The 11,228-nt window shown below is 43.9% G+C and overlaps 2 pseudogenes; both read left to right on the forward strand.

Moving 5' to 3' along the window:
* The first annotated feature begins 5,007 nt into the window (after positions 1 to 5,007).
* Positions 5,008 to 7,358, forward strand: LOC123488325 (annotated as a pseudogene).
* An 8-nt stretch (positions 7,359 to 7,366) lies between these two features.
* Positions 7,367 to 10,952, forward strand: LOC123488326 (annotated as a pseudogene).
* Positions 10,953 to 11,228: the final 276 nt, after the last annotated feature.

The raw sequence follows: 11,228 nt of genomic DNA on the forward strand, positions 1-11,228 counted from the left end.
ACCAACATTCTCCACAACATTGGACTGGAGGCTTCACGTTATTTGTGACCCTTCTCCTCGCACCCAGTTTCTGGTTGAAATGGCTGAGCTGGTATTAACTAAGAACTATTTTTTTTTGTTTGGAGAGGAATAATATCTACAATCTCGAGGTATTTCGACAGGCGCTACCTTCCCTCCTGATTATGCCAACCTTTTTATGGGCCTCATTGAGGATAAATATAACCATTTTATAATTGTTCTGATAATAGTGTTGTACAAACGCAATATTGATGATGCTTTTATCATATGGAAAGGCACCAAAACGGAACTGGAAAAATAAAAAATAATTTTTCTGTGGTGTGCTGTACCGTATACACTCTATACAGCAATGACATTAAAAACATTATCAGACAACACTGGCATGTATTGCAAACTGTGGACTCTGATGTGTTTCGTGATCTCCCCGTGTTCACTCATTTTAGGTCCCGCAGCCAAAGGGGACATGCTGGGGCAAGCAGACACTTACAGTGGGGAGAAAAAGTATTTGATACACTGCCGATTTTGCAGGTTTTCCTACTTACAAAGCATGTAGAGGTCTGTAGTTTTTATCATAGGTACACTTCAACTGTGAGAGACGGAATCTAAAACAAAAATCCAGAAAATCACATTGTATGATTTTTAAGTAATTAATTTGCATTTTATTGCATGACATAAGTATTTGATCAGAAAAGCAAAACTTAATATTTGGTACAGAAACCTTTGTTTGCAATTAGAGAGATCATACGTTTCCTGTAGGTTCTTGACCAGGTTTGCACACACTGCAGCAGGGATTTTGGCCCACTCCTCCATACAGACCTTCTCCAGATCCTTCAGGTTTCGGGGCTGTTGCTGGAAAATACAGACTTTCAGCTCCCTCCAAAGATTTTCTATTGGGTTCAGGTCTGGAGACTGGCTAGGCCACTCCAGGACCTTGAGATGCTTCTTACGAAGCCACTCCTTCGTTGCCCAGGCGGTGTGTTTGGGATCATTGTCATGCTGAAAGACCCAGCCACGTTTCATCTTCAATGGCCATGCTGATGGAAGGAGGTTTTCACTCAAAATCTCGCGATACATGGCCCCATCCATCCTCCCCTCTATACGGTGCAGTCGTCCTGTCCCCTTTGCAGAAAAGCATCCCCAAAGAATGATGTTTCCACCTCCATGCATCACGGTTGGGATGGTGTTCTTGGGGTTGTACTCATCCTTCTTCTTCCTCCAAACACAGCGAGTGGAGTTTAGACCAAAAAGCTCTATTTTTGTCTCATCAGACCACATGACCTTCTCCCATTCCTCCTCTGGATCATCCAGATGGTCATTGGCAAACTTCAGACGGGCCTGGACATGCGCTAATTTGAGCAGGGGGACCTTGCGTGCGCTGCGGGATTTTAATCCATGACGGCGTAGTATGTTCCTAATGGTTTTCTTTGAGACTGTGGTCCCAGCTCTCTTCAGGTCATTGACCTGGTCCTGCCGTGTAGTTCTGGGCTGATCCCTCACCTTCCTCATGATCATTGATGCCCCACGAGGTGAGATCTTGCATGGAGCTCTCTGGTCTTGGCCATTGTGGAGAGGTTGGAGTCTGTTTGATATAGTGTGTGGACAGGTGTCTTTTATACAGGTACAGTGGGGGAAAAAAGTATTTAGTCAGCCACCAATTGTGCAAGTTCTCCCACTTAAAAAGATGAGAGAGGCCTGTAATTTTCATCATAGGTACACGTCAACTATGACAGACAAATTGACAAAAGAAATTCCAGAAACTCACTTTGTAGGATTTTTAATGAATTTATTTTCAAATTATGTGTGGAAAATAAGTATTTGGTCACCTACAAACAAGCAAGATTTCTGGCTCTCACAGACCTGTAACTTCTTCGATAAGAGGCTCCTCTGTCCTCCACTCGTTACCTGTATTAATGGCACCTGTTTGAACTTGTTATCAGTATAAAAGACACCTGTCCACAACCTCAAACAGTCACACTCCAAACTCCACTATGAGATTTTTTTCCCCCAGAAAATCACATTGTAGGATTTTTTATGAATTTATTTGCAAATTATGGTGGAAAATAAGTATTTGGTCAACACTTTGTTATATACCCTTTGTTGGCAATGACACAGGTCAAACATTTTCTGTAAGTCTTCACAAGGTTTTCACACACTATTGCTGGTATTTTGGCCCATTCCTCCATGCAGATCTCCTCTAGAGCAGTGATGTTTTGGGGCTGTCGCTGGGCAACACAGACTTTCAACTCCCTCCAAAGATTTTCTATGGGGTTGAGATCTGGAGACTGGCTAGGCCACTCCAGGACCTTGAAATGCTTCTTACGAAGCCACTCCTTTTCACTCAAAATCTCACGATACATGGCCCCATTCATTCTTTCCTTTACACGGATCAGTCGTCCTGGTCCCTTTGCAGAAAAACAGCCCCAAAGCATGATGTTTCCACCCCATGCTTCACAGTAGGTATGGTGTTCTTTGGATGCAACTCAGCATTCTTTGTCCTCCAAACACAACGAAAGTTCTATTTTGGTTTCATCTGACCATATGACATTCTCCCAATCCTCTTCTGGATCATCCAAACTTCAGACGGGCCTGGACATGTACTGGCTTAAGCAGGGGGACACGTCTGGCACTGCAGGATTTGAGTCCCTGGCGGCGTAGTGTGTTACTGATGCTAGGCTTTGTTACTTTGGTCCCAGCTCTCTGCAGGTCATTCACTAGGTCCCCCCCGTGTTGTTCTGGGATTTTTGCTCACCGTTCTTGTGATCATTTTTTGACCCCACGGGGGTGAGGGAGATTATCAGTGGTCTTGTATGTCTTCCATTTCCTAATAATTGCTCTCACAGTTGATTTCTTCAAACCAAGCTGCTTACCTATTGCAGATTCAGTCTTCCCAGCCTGGTGCAGGTCTACAATTTTGTTTCTGGTGTCCTTTGACAGCTCTTTGGTCTTGGCCATAGTGGAGTTTGGAGTGTGACTGTTTGAGGTTGTGGACAGGTGTCTTTTATACTGATTACAAGTTCAAACAGGTGCCATTAATACAGGTAACGAGTGGAGGACAGAGGAGCCTCTTAAAGAAGAAGTTACAGGTCTGTGAGAGCCAGAAATCTTGCTTGTTTGTAGGTGACCAAATACTTATTCACCACCATAATTTGCAAATAAATTCATTAAAAATCCTACAATTGATTTTCTGGATTTTATTTCCTCAATTTGTCTGTCATAGTCGACGTGTACCTATGTTGAAAATTACAGGCCTCTCTCATCTTTTTAAGTGGGAGAACTTGCACAATTGGTGGCTGACTAAATACTTTTTTTCCCCACTGTAACGAGTTCAAACAGGTGCAGTTAATGCAGGTAATGAGTGGAGAACAGGAGGGCTTCTTAAAGAAAAACTAACAGGTCTGTGAGAGCCGGAATTCTTACTGGTTGGTGGGTGATCAAATACTTATGTCATGCAATAAAATGCTAATTAATTACTTAAAAATCATACTATGTGATTTTCTGGATTTTTGTTTTAGATTCCGTCTCTCACAGTTGAAGTGTACCTATGATAAAAAATTACAGACCTCTACATGCTTTGTAAGTAGGAAAACCTGCAAAATCGGCAGTGTATCAAATACTTGTTCTCCCCACTGTATATTCATATTATAATTTTTTTATGTAGCACCTTGCACTTTTACTTTTTGTATTCTTTTCGAGCATGGATTAAATGAATTATATAATTTTTTCATCTCGGCCTCCTTGGGTTATTCCTCTTCATGGTTTTGAGTGCGAGTACCTTTTGAACTCTTTTGAAGATATCAACATCCTGCCATTTCCCTCTGCATTTACAGTATATGCCAACCTTTACAATAACCGTTATGACTACTAAAAATGCTGTAGATGATACTGTAGATGATTACATTTAAAGTTATTAAATGGTTATACTCAAACATATGATAAACTGTTGACAAGTGATTCTTTCTCCACGTGTCGTTGCTCATCACTGAGTCATCCTAATTAGAATCCATTAGGGATTATCAAGCCTTTATCAGACGCCATGTTGAAATCTCTGTTTCCTCACCGGCAGTATCTTTGACTTGGCCTCAGGAATGGGGGGAGTTTCTAGAGGTCAACTAAACATTGCTGCTGTGGTAGATGTTCAGAGTGTAAGTTGAGTCCAGTCAGGAAGGATGTCAGCCGTGGTAGTCAATGCAGGCAGCCAACAGACGTCTATAGTGTTGCTTCCCATCACATAGACAGACTGTCTGTCTGCCTGTATCCCCATGAGAGCTGTGCATATCCTTTAATAAAAATACATAAACCCAGTAGTGGGTTAGGCAAATTATACACACTGTTATAACACAACCCAACTCAATGAAATGCACTTGAAATAGAGGTCGACTTGAAATAGAACGTTTGTCAACTGTTAGCTAACAGTGTTATGACTGATTCATAAATTATGCACGCCACTATTCATGACAACAAATGCTTAATGTGGGTGTTAGCCAGACATTTCAAAGGAATTAAATAAACATTTCAAAGCCAGCTCAGTATCTGTTGTTTAATGAGAGCTTTCTGCTTCCACATTCTCTATTTTCTGTTTGCAGCCCGGGGCTGTGGGCTCTCGTGCCTTCTCAGGAAACCCTTATCTGTCTGACCGACACAATAGGATGTCTAAAAGAGGGAGGGAGAGAGAGGGAGAAAGTTTCAAGTGGGAAATTCCAGAGGAGCCTACTCATGCCCTGGCAGTGTAATAATGATGAATTCTGGGAAACGTGTCTTTGGCCCTTGTTGTAGTGTGGGCTGGTGTGTGTGTGTATATATATATGTTCACAGAGTACCAGAGAGCAGTATCATTTCATCCACTGGATAAGACTAGAGACACATCCTTTGGAGATTTACCTGCAAAAGAGCATCACATTTGAAAACGATACAATGGTAAGTACTGTTGAGAGAATTGATTTATGCCTTAAAATTAAGATGCACCAGTTAGTATATATTTAATTTCTGACAGCCAATGCATTTGTCAGTCTGTAAAGTATAGCTTGATGGTGTCTCCACAGGACTTCTGCTCTGGATCACAGCAAGCCAGAAGCCACAGCTCATGGATCACCCTCTTCCTCCTGTGGTCAAGTAAGAAACACATTTCAAAAGATCTACGCTTTCTAACATCCCAATCATGTTAAACTCCAAGAGAAATATGATACAGTACAAAACATATGTTGAGCTTGAGATACATCATTATGCATTCATTCATTCATGTACTGTATATTTAATATTGACCCTTTTTTTTTGTATGTCATTCCTCAGTTCTCACCATGTGCTGTAGAGTGGAGGGCTGGTCCTACCATCACTCTAACAAAACTATGGACTGGGACACTGCTAGAACGTGGTGCACGGAGCGTTACACTGACATGGTGGCCATCCAGAACCGCGGAGAGATCTCCCACCCCTTAACAGCATCCTGCCCAGACAGGACAACTATTACTGGATAGGGATCCGGTAAGGTGGACGACGTGTGGACCTGGGTGGGGACCAAGAAGACCCTGACTAAAGAGGCAGAGAACTGGGCAGACGGAGAACTCCAACAACGGCGGGAACAACGAGGACTGTGTGGAGATGTACATCAAGAGACAGAAGGACGCGGGGAAGTGGAACGACGAGTCGTGTACGAAGAAGAAGACGGCTCTGTGCTACACAGCCTCGTGTCAGAGCCACTCATGTTACCATGGAGAGTGTGTGGAGACCATCAACAGCCACCGCTGCGAGTGCTTGGAGGGCTTCTACGGAGAGCAGTGTGAACATCGGTAAGCAAGCCCAGGACTGACGTAGTCCAATAATCCAATAAAGGCAGTATGAAACCTACTGCATTCTTCTATCACATTCAAAGTTCTCTTAAATGTAACTCCTTGCCTGTTTTTTTGTCGGCAGCTGTCGAATGTAAGATGGAGGAGGTAACTGTCCCTGATAAAGCCAGCGTCAGTTGCTCTCACCCCAATGGGAATTTCTCCTTTAACTCGACGTGTCAGTATTCCTGTGAGGGGAGGGGTACCGGCTGAGCAGCTCCGGGCCTGTGAGGTGCACAGCCTCAGGATCATGGTCGGAACAGCCTCCCACCTGTGAATGCAAGTATATCATCTTATAAACCTTATAAATAAGGGGTTCTGGAAGGACTAATAAGATAATAAAATAACAGCTGCCGTTTGTCGTAAACTTTTGATTTGTACTTTCTTTGAATTACTTCAGCGTCGCTATCGGTCTTTATACCAGTATGACAGCTTAGACCTACCTGTATTATATATAGTGTGTATATATATATTATATGTATATTGTATTTCAGTTATTGTCTTCATCGTGGCACATTTAGTCATGTATTGCGATCTGCCCTCCTCCTCAGTGGTCTTATGCAGTGATCTGTATGAGCCCGGGAAGGGTTCCATGACCTGCTCTCATCCCCTGGGCTCCTTCAGCTACCTGTCTACCTGTACCTTTACCTGTGAGGAAGGCTATGAGAGGGTGGCCTCCAGATCTGCTACCCTGCAGTGTGGAGCCTCGGGACTGTGGAACGACTCACAGCCGCAGTGTGTTGGTGCGTACGGTTCTGGATATCTGTAAACTTATCCCCCATAACATGTTATATCAACAGTAGTTGCAATAAATATATGAATGACACAGGACATTTACATTCAGACATATCTACAGGGGCATATAGAGCTTTGTAATTGTATGACAGTCCAGAATTGTCTCTGGACACAGACTGACCACTGAACCACTATTCACTCTGTCTTGCAGCTGTAAGCTGCCCTACCCCTCCAGCAGCCACAGGATGGCGCTATCACCTGTGGAGAAGACTTCACCTATGGAAGCAGCTGTAGCTTTAGCTGCTCTGAGGGTTATCTCCTCCAGGGGGCGACAACGGTGACCTGCACATCAACTGCTGAGTGGAGTGAGGAGATACCGCACTGTGAAGGTAAGGACAAGCTTTTTTACATCTTTAAAATATACATCATTTAAACCATTGTCTATATTGACAAGATAGACATGACCGCTCTAACAATGGAAATACATCTCCTCAAAGATGGAAGGCAGGCGGGAGTAGGGGAACAGGTGGGACCATTCTAGCCAATGAGAGAGCAGATATATACGTGTGAACAGCACACCATAGAAATAGACAGAGGACTCATCTTTGTATCTGTGCCATTATAGCCTGTGACAGCATTGGCACATTTAGTCATGTATTGCGATCTGCCCTCTACTCCTCAGTGGTCTTATGCAGTGAGCTGTATGAGCCTGGGAAGGGTTCCATGACCTGCTCATCCCCTGGGCTCCTTCAGCTACCTGTCTACCTGTACCTTTACCTGTGAGGAAGGCTATGAGAGGGTGGCTCCAGATCTGCTACCCTGCAGTGTGGAGCCCCTCGGGACTGTGGAACGACTCACAGCCGCAGTGTGTTGGTGTGTACGGTTCTGGATATCTGTAAACTTATCCCCCATAACATGTTATATCAACAGTAGTTGCAATAAATATATGAATGACACGGGACATTTACATTCAGAAATATCTACAGGGGCATATAGAGCTTTGTAATTGTATGACAGTCCAGAATTGTCTCTGGACACAGACTGACCACTGCACCACTATTCACTCTGTCTTGCAGCTGTAAGCTGCCCCTACCCTCCAGCAGCCACAGGATGGCGCTATCACCTGTGGAGAAGACTTCACCTATGGAAGCAGCTGTAGCTTTAGCTGCTCTGAGGGTTATCTCCTCCAGGGGGCGACAACGGTGACCTGTACATCAACTGCTGAGTGGAGTGAGGAGATACCGCACTGTGAAGGTAAGGACAAGCTTTTTACATCTTTAAAATATACATAATTTAAAACCATTGTCTATATTGACAAGATAGACATGACCGCTCTAACAATGGAAATACATCTCCTCAAAGATGGAAGGCAGGCGGGAGTAGGGGAACAGGTCGGACCATTTCTAGCCAATTGAGAGAGCAGATATACGTGTGAACCGCACACCATAGAAATAGACAGAGGACTCATCTTTTGTATCTGTGCCATTATAGCTCTGTGACAGCATTGACACATTTAGTCATGTATTGCGATCGCCCTCTCCTCCTCAGTGGTCTTATGCAGTGAGCTGCATGAGCCTGGGAAGGGTTCTCATGACCTGCTCTCATCCCCTGGGCTCCTCAGCTACCTGTCTACCTGTACTTTACCTGGAGGAAGGCTATGAGAGGGTGGCCTCCAGATCTGCTACCCTGCAGTGTGGAGCCCCGGGACTGTGGAACGACTCACAGCCGCAGTGTGTTGGTGCGTACGTTCTGGATATCTGTAAACTTATCCCATAACATGTTATATCAACAGTAGTTTCAATAAATATATGAATGACACAGGACATTTACATTCAGACATATCTACAGGGGCATATAGAGCTTTGTAATTGTATGACAGTCCAGAATTGTCTCTGGACACAGACTGGACCACTGCACCACTATTCACTCTGTCTGCAGCTGTAAGCTGCCCTACCCTCCAGCAGCCACAGGATGGCGCTATCACCGTGGAGAAGACTTCACCTATGGAAGCAGCTGTAGCTTTAGCTGCTCTGAGGTTATCTCCTCCAGGGGGGCGACAACGGTGACCTGTACATCAGCTGCTGAGTGGAGTGAGGAGATACCGCACTGTGAAGGTAAGGACAAGCTTTTTAACATCTTTAAAATATACATCATTTAAACCATTGTCTGTATTGACAAGATAGACATGACCGCTCTAACAATGGAAATACATCCTCCTCAAAGATGGAAGGCAGGCGGAGTAGGGAACAGGTGGGACCATTCTAGCCAATGAGAGAGCAGATATATACGTGTGAACAGCACACCATAGAAATAGACAGAGGACTCATCTTTGTATCTGTGCCATTATAGCGTCTGTTACAGCATTGATACATTTAGTCATGTATTGCGATCTGCCTCTCTCCTCCTCAGTGGTCTTATGCAGTGAGCTGTATGAGCCCGGGAAGGGTTCCATGACCTGCTCTCATCCCCTGGGCTCCTTCAGCTACCTGTCTACCTGTACCTTTACTGTGAGGAAGGCTATGAGAGGGTGGCCTCCAGATCTGCTACCCTGCAGTGTGGAGCCTCGGGACTGTGGAACGACTCACAGCCGCAGTGTGTTGGTGTGTACGGTTCGGATATCTGTAAACTTATCCCCCATAACATGTTATATCAACAGTAGTTGCAATAAATATTCATGAATGACACAGGACATTTACATCAGACATATCTACAGGGGCATATAGAGCTTTGTAATTGTATGACAGTCCAGAATTGTCTCTGGACACAGACTGGACCACTGCACCACTATTCACTCCTGTCTTGCAGCTGCAAGCTGCCCTACCTCCAGCAGCCACAGGATGGCGCTCTATCACTTTGTGGGAGAAGACTTCACCTATGGAAGCAGCTGTAGCTTTAGCTGCTCGAGGGTTATCTCCTCCAGGGGGCGACAACGGTGACCGACATCAGCTGCTGAGTGGAGTGAGGAGATACCGCACTGTGAAGGTAAGGACAAGCTTTTTTAACATCTTTAAAATATACATAATTTAAACCATTGTCTATATTGACAAGAGTTTTTAAACCAATTTAAACCAATGTCTTTACTGACAAGATAGACATATGACATTAAAAAAATTTTTAGTTATTTAGCAGACGCTTATCCAGAGCGACTTACAGTTTTTGAGTGCATACATTTTTTTTCTCCATACTGGCCCCACGTGGGAATCGAACCCACAACCCTGGCGTTGCAAGCTTTTTGATGTCTTCTACTATTATTCCCACAATGTAAAAAAACACTTGAATGAGTAGGTGTGTAAAACCTTTGACTGTTAGTGTGTGTGTGTATATATATTGTGCCATTTAGCGGACGTTTTTTAATCCAAAGCGACTTGCAGTCATGCGTGTATCCATTTTACCTATAAGTCTTATTTCCTTATGAATGTCCTCATCATGAGTCTCTCCAACAACAATCATTTTTATGATTTCATTCACAACTGTTTGTTACCTTTTGTGGTATTTTTTATATACTAACCAGGTGTCCTTCTCTCAGCTATCCAGTGCCTCTCCCTGTGGCTCCTCTGGGGGGTCAGGTTCAGCTGTGAGGCCCCCTCACATCCATGGGGCTCTGTCTGCAACTTCAGCTGTGATAAGGGCTATGACCACAAGGGGGCCCGAACATGCAGTGTTCAGGGTCAGGGGAGTGGAGCGCTGACACGCGCCTACCTGCACAGTATGTAATGACTCTCTTACTCACTTTGTGAGACACAACCAAATTGAATATTCTGGGAGACACTAACCAAACTGGATATTCTGCGAGACACAACCAAACTGGATATTCGCTGGTCATAACAAGACAAAGTATGTCTTATTTAGCGGTTATAAAGGTTTATGAAGTGCATAATGAATGCATAGCCTACATAAGGGGGCTACCAACATTTGAACATTTTTAACAGGGTAGTAGGGATGATCTGGCAGATCAGTTGATTCAGATTGTCTGACTGTTTTCCTCTGTTGTTTCTTGTTTCCTCCAGCCACCCCTGAGCCCCCGTTGAACCCCACTATCATAGGCCTGGGCAGCAGGGGGGCGCTGTGTCATTATCTGGCCTGTCTCTGGCCGCATGGCTCCTCAAACGAATCAGACAGAAAGGTAAACACAGAAGACGTTCCGTATCTTCTCGACTCACAGAGACATTTTCAGGAATAAGAAAGTAATAAGAAATTCAAAAATAACTCTGTTTCATAACACAGATTTGATTCAGAATGGCTATTTCTTATTTGACAATACTCATCAATATGCTCTTCATTGTCTCCTTCCAGCTAACAAGTTTGATCCTGAACAGCACCTCAGACATTGAGGAACCTTTACAGACCTACAGGAACAGCATTGACAGCCTCATATAGAGATCAACAACAACTTGCAGGAACAGGCTTGCTCTGTTTTCAAAGAAGATCTGCTGGTCACAACCTGGATCACAGTTCTCAGTATTGTAATGTAGTAGGTTAGATAGCCTTCGAATCGTCTGACTGGGAGAGAGATGCTACGTTGAGTATACAGAATCATCAGTTCTCTTGATGGTCCTACAGAAAATGTTTTTTCTCCCTGAGGGAGTTTTATATTGAACAAATTGTTCACCACTGGCTGGTATATGACCACAAGTGGTCACATTTCTTATGATA

This window comes from Coregonus clupeaformis, unplaced genomic scaffold, assembly GCF_020615455.1.
Source record: "Coregonus clupeaformis isolate EN_2021a unplaced genomic scaffold, ASM2061545v1 scaf2175, whole genome shotgun sequence".
Taxonomy (NCBI): domain Eukaryota; kingdom Metazoa; phylum Chordata; class Actinopteri; order Salmoniformes; family Salmonidae; genus Coregonus; species Coregonus clupeaformis.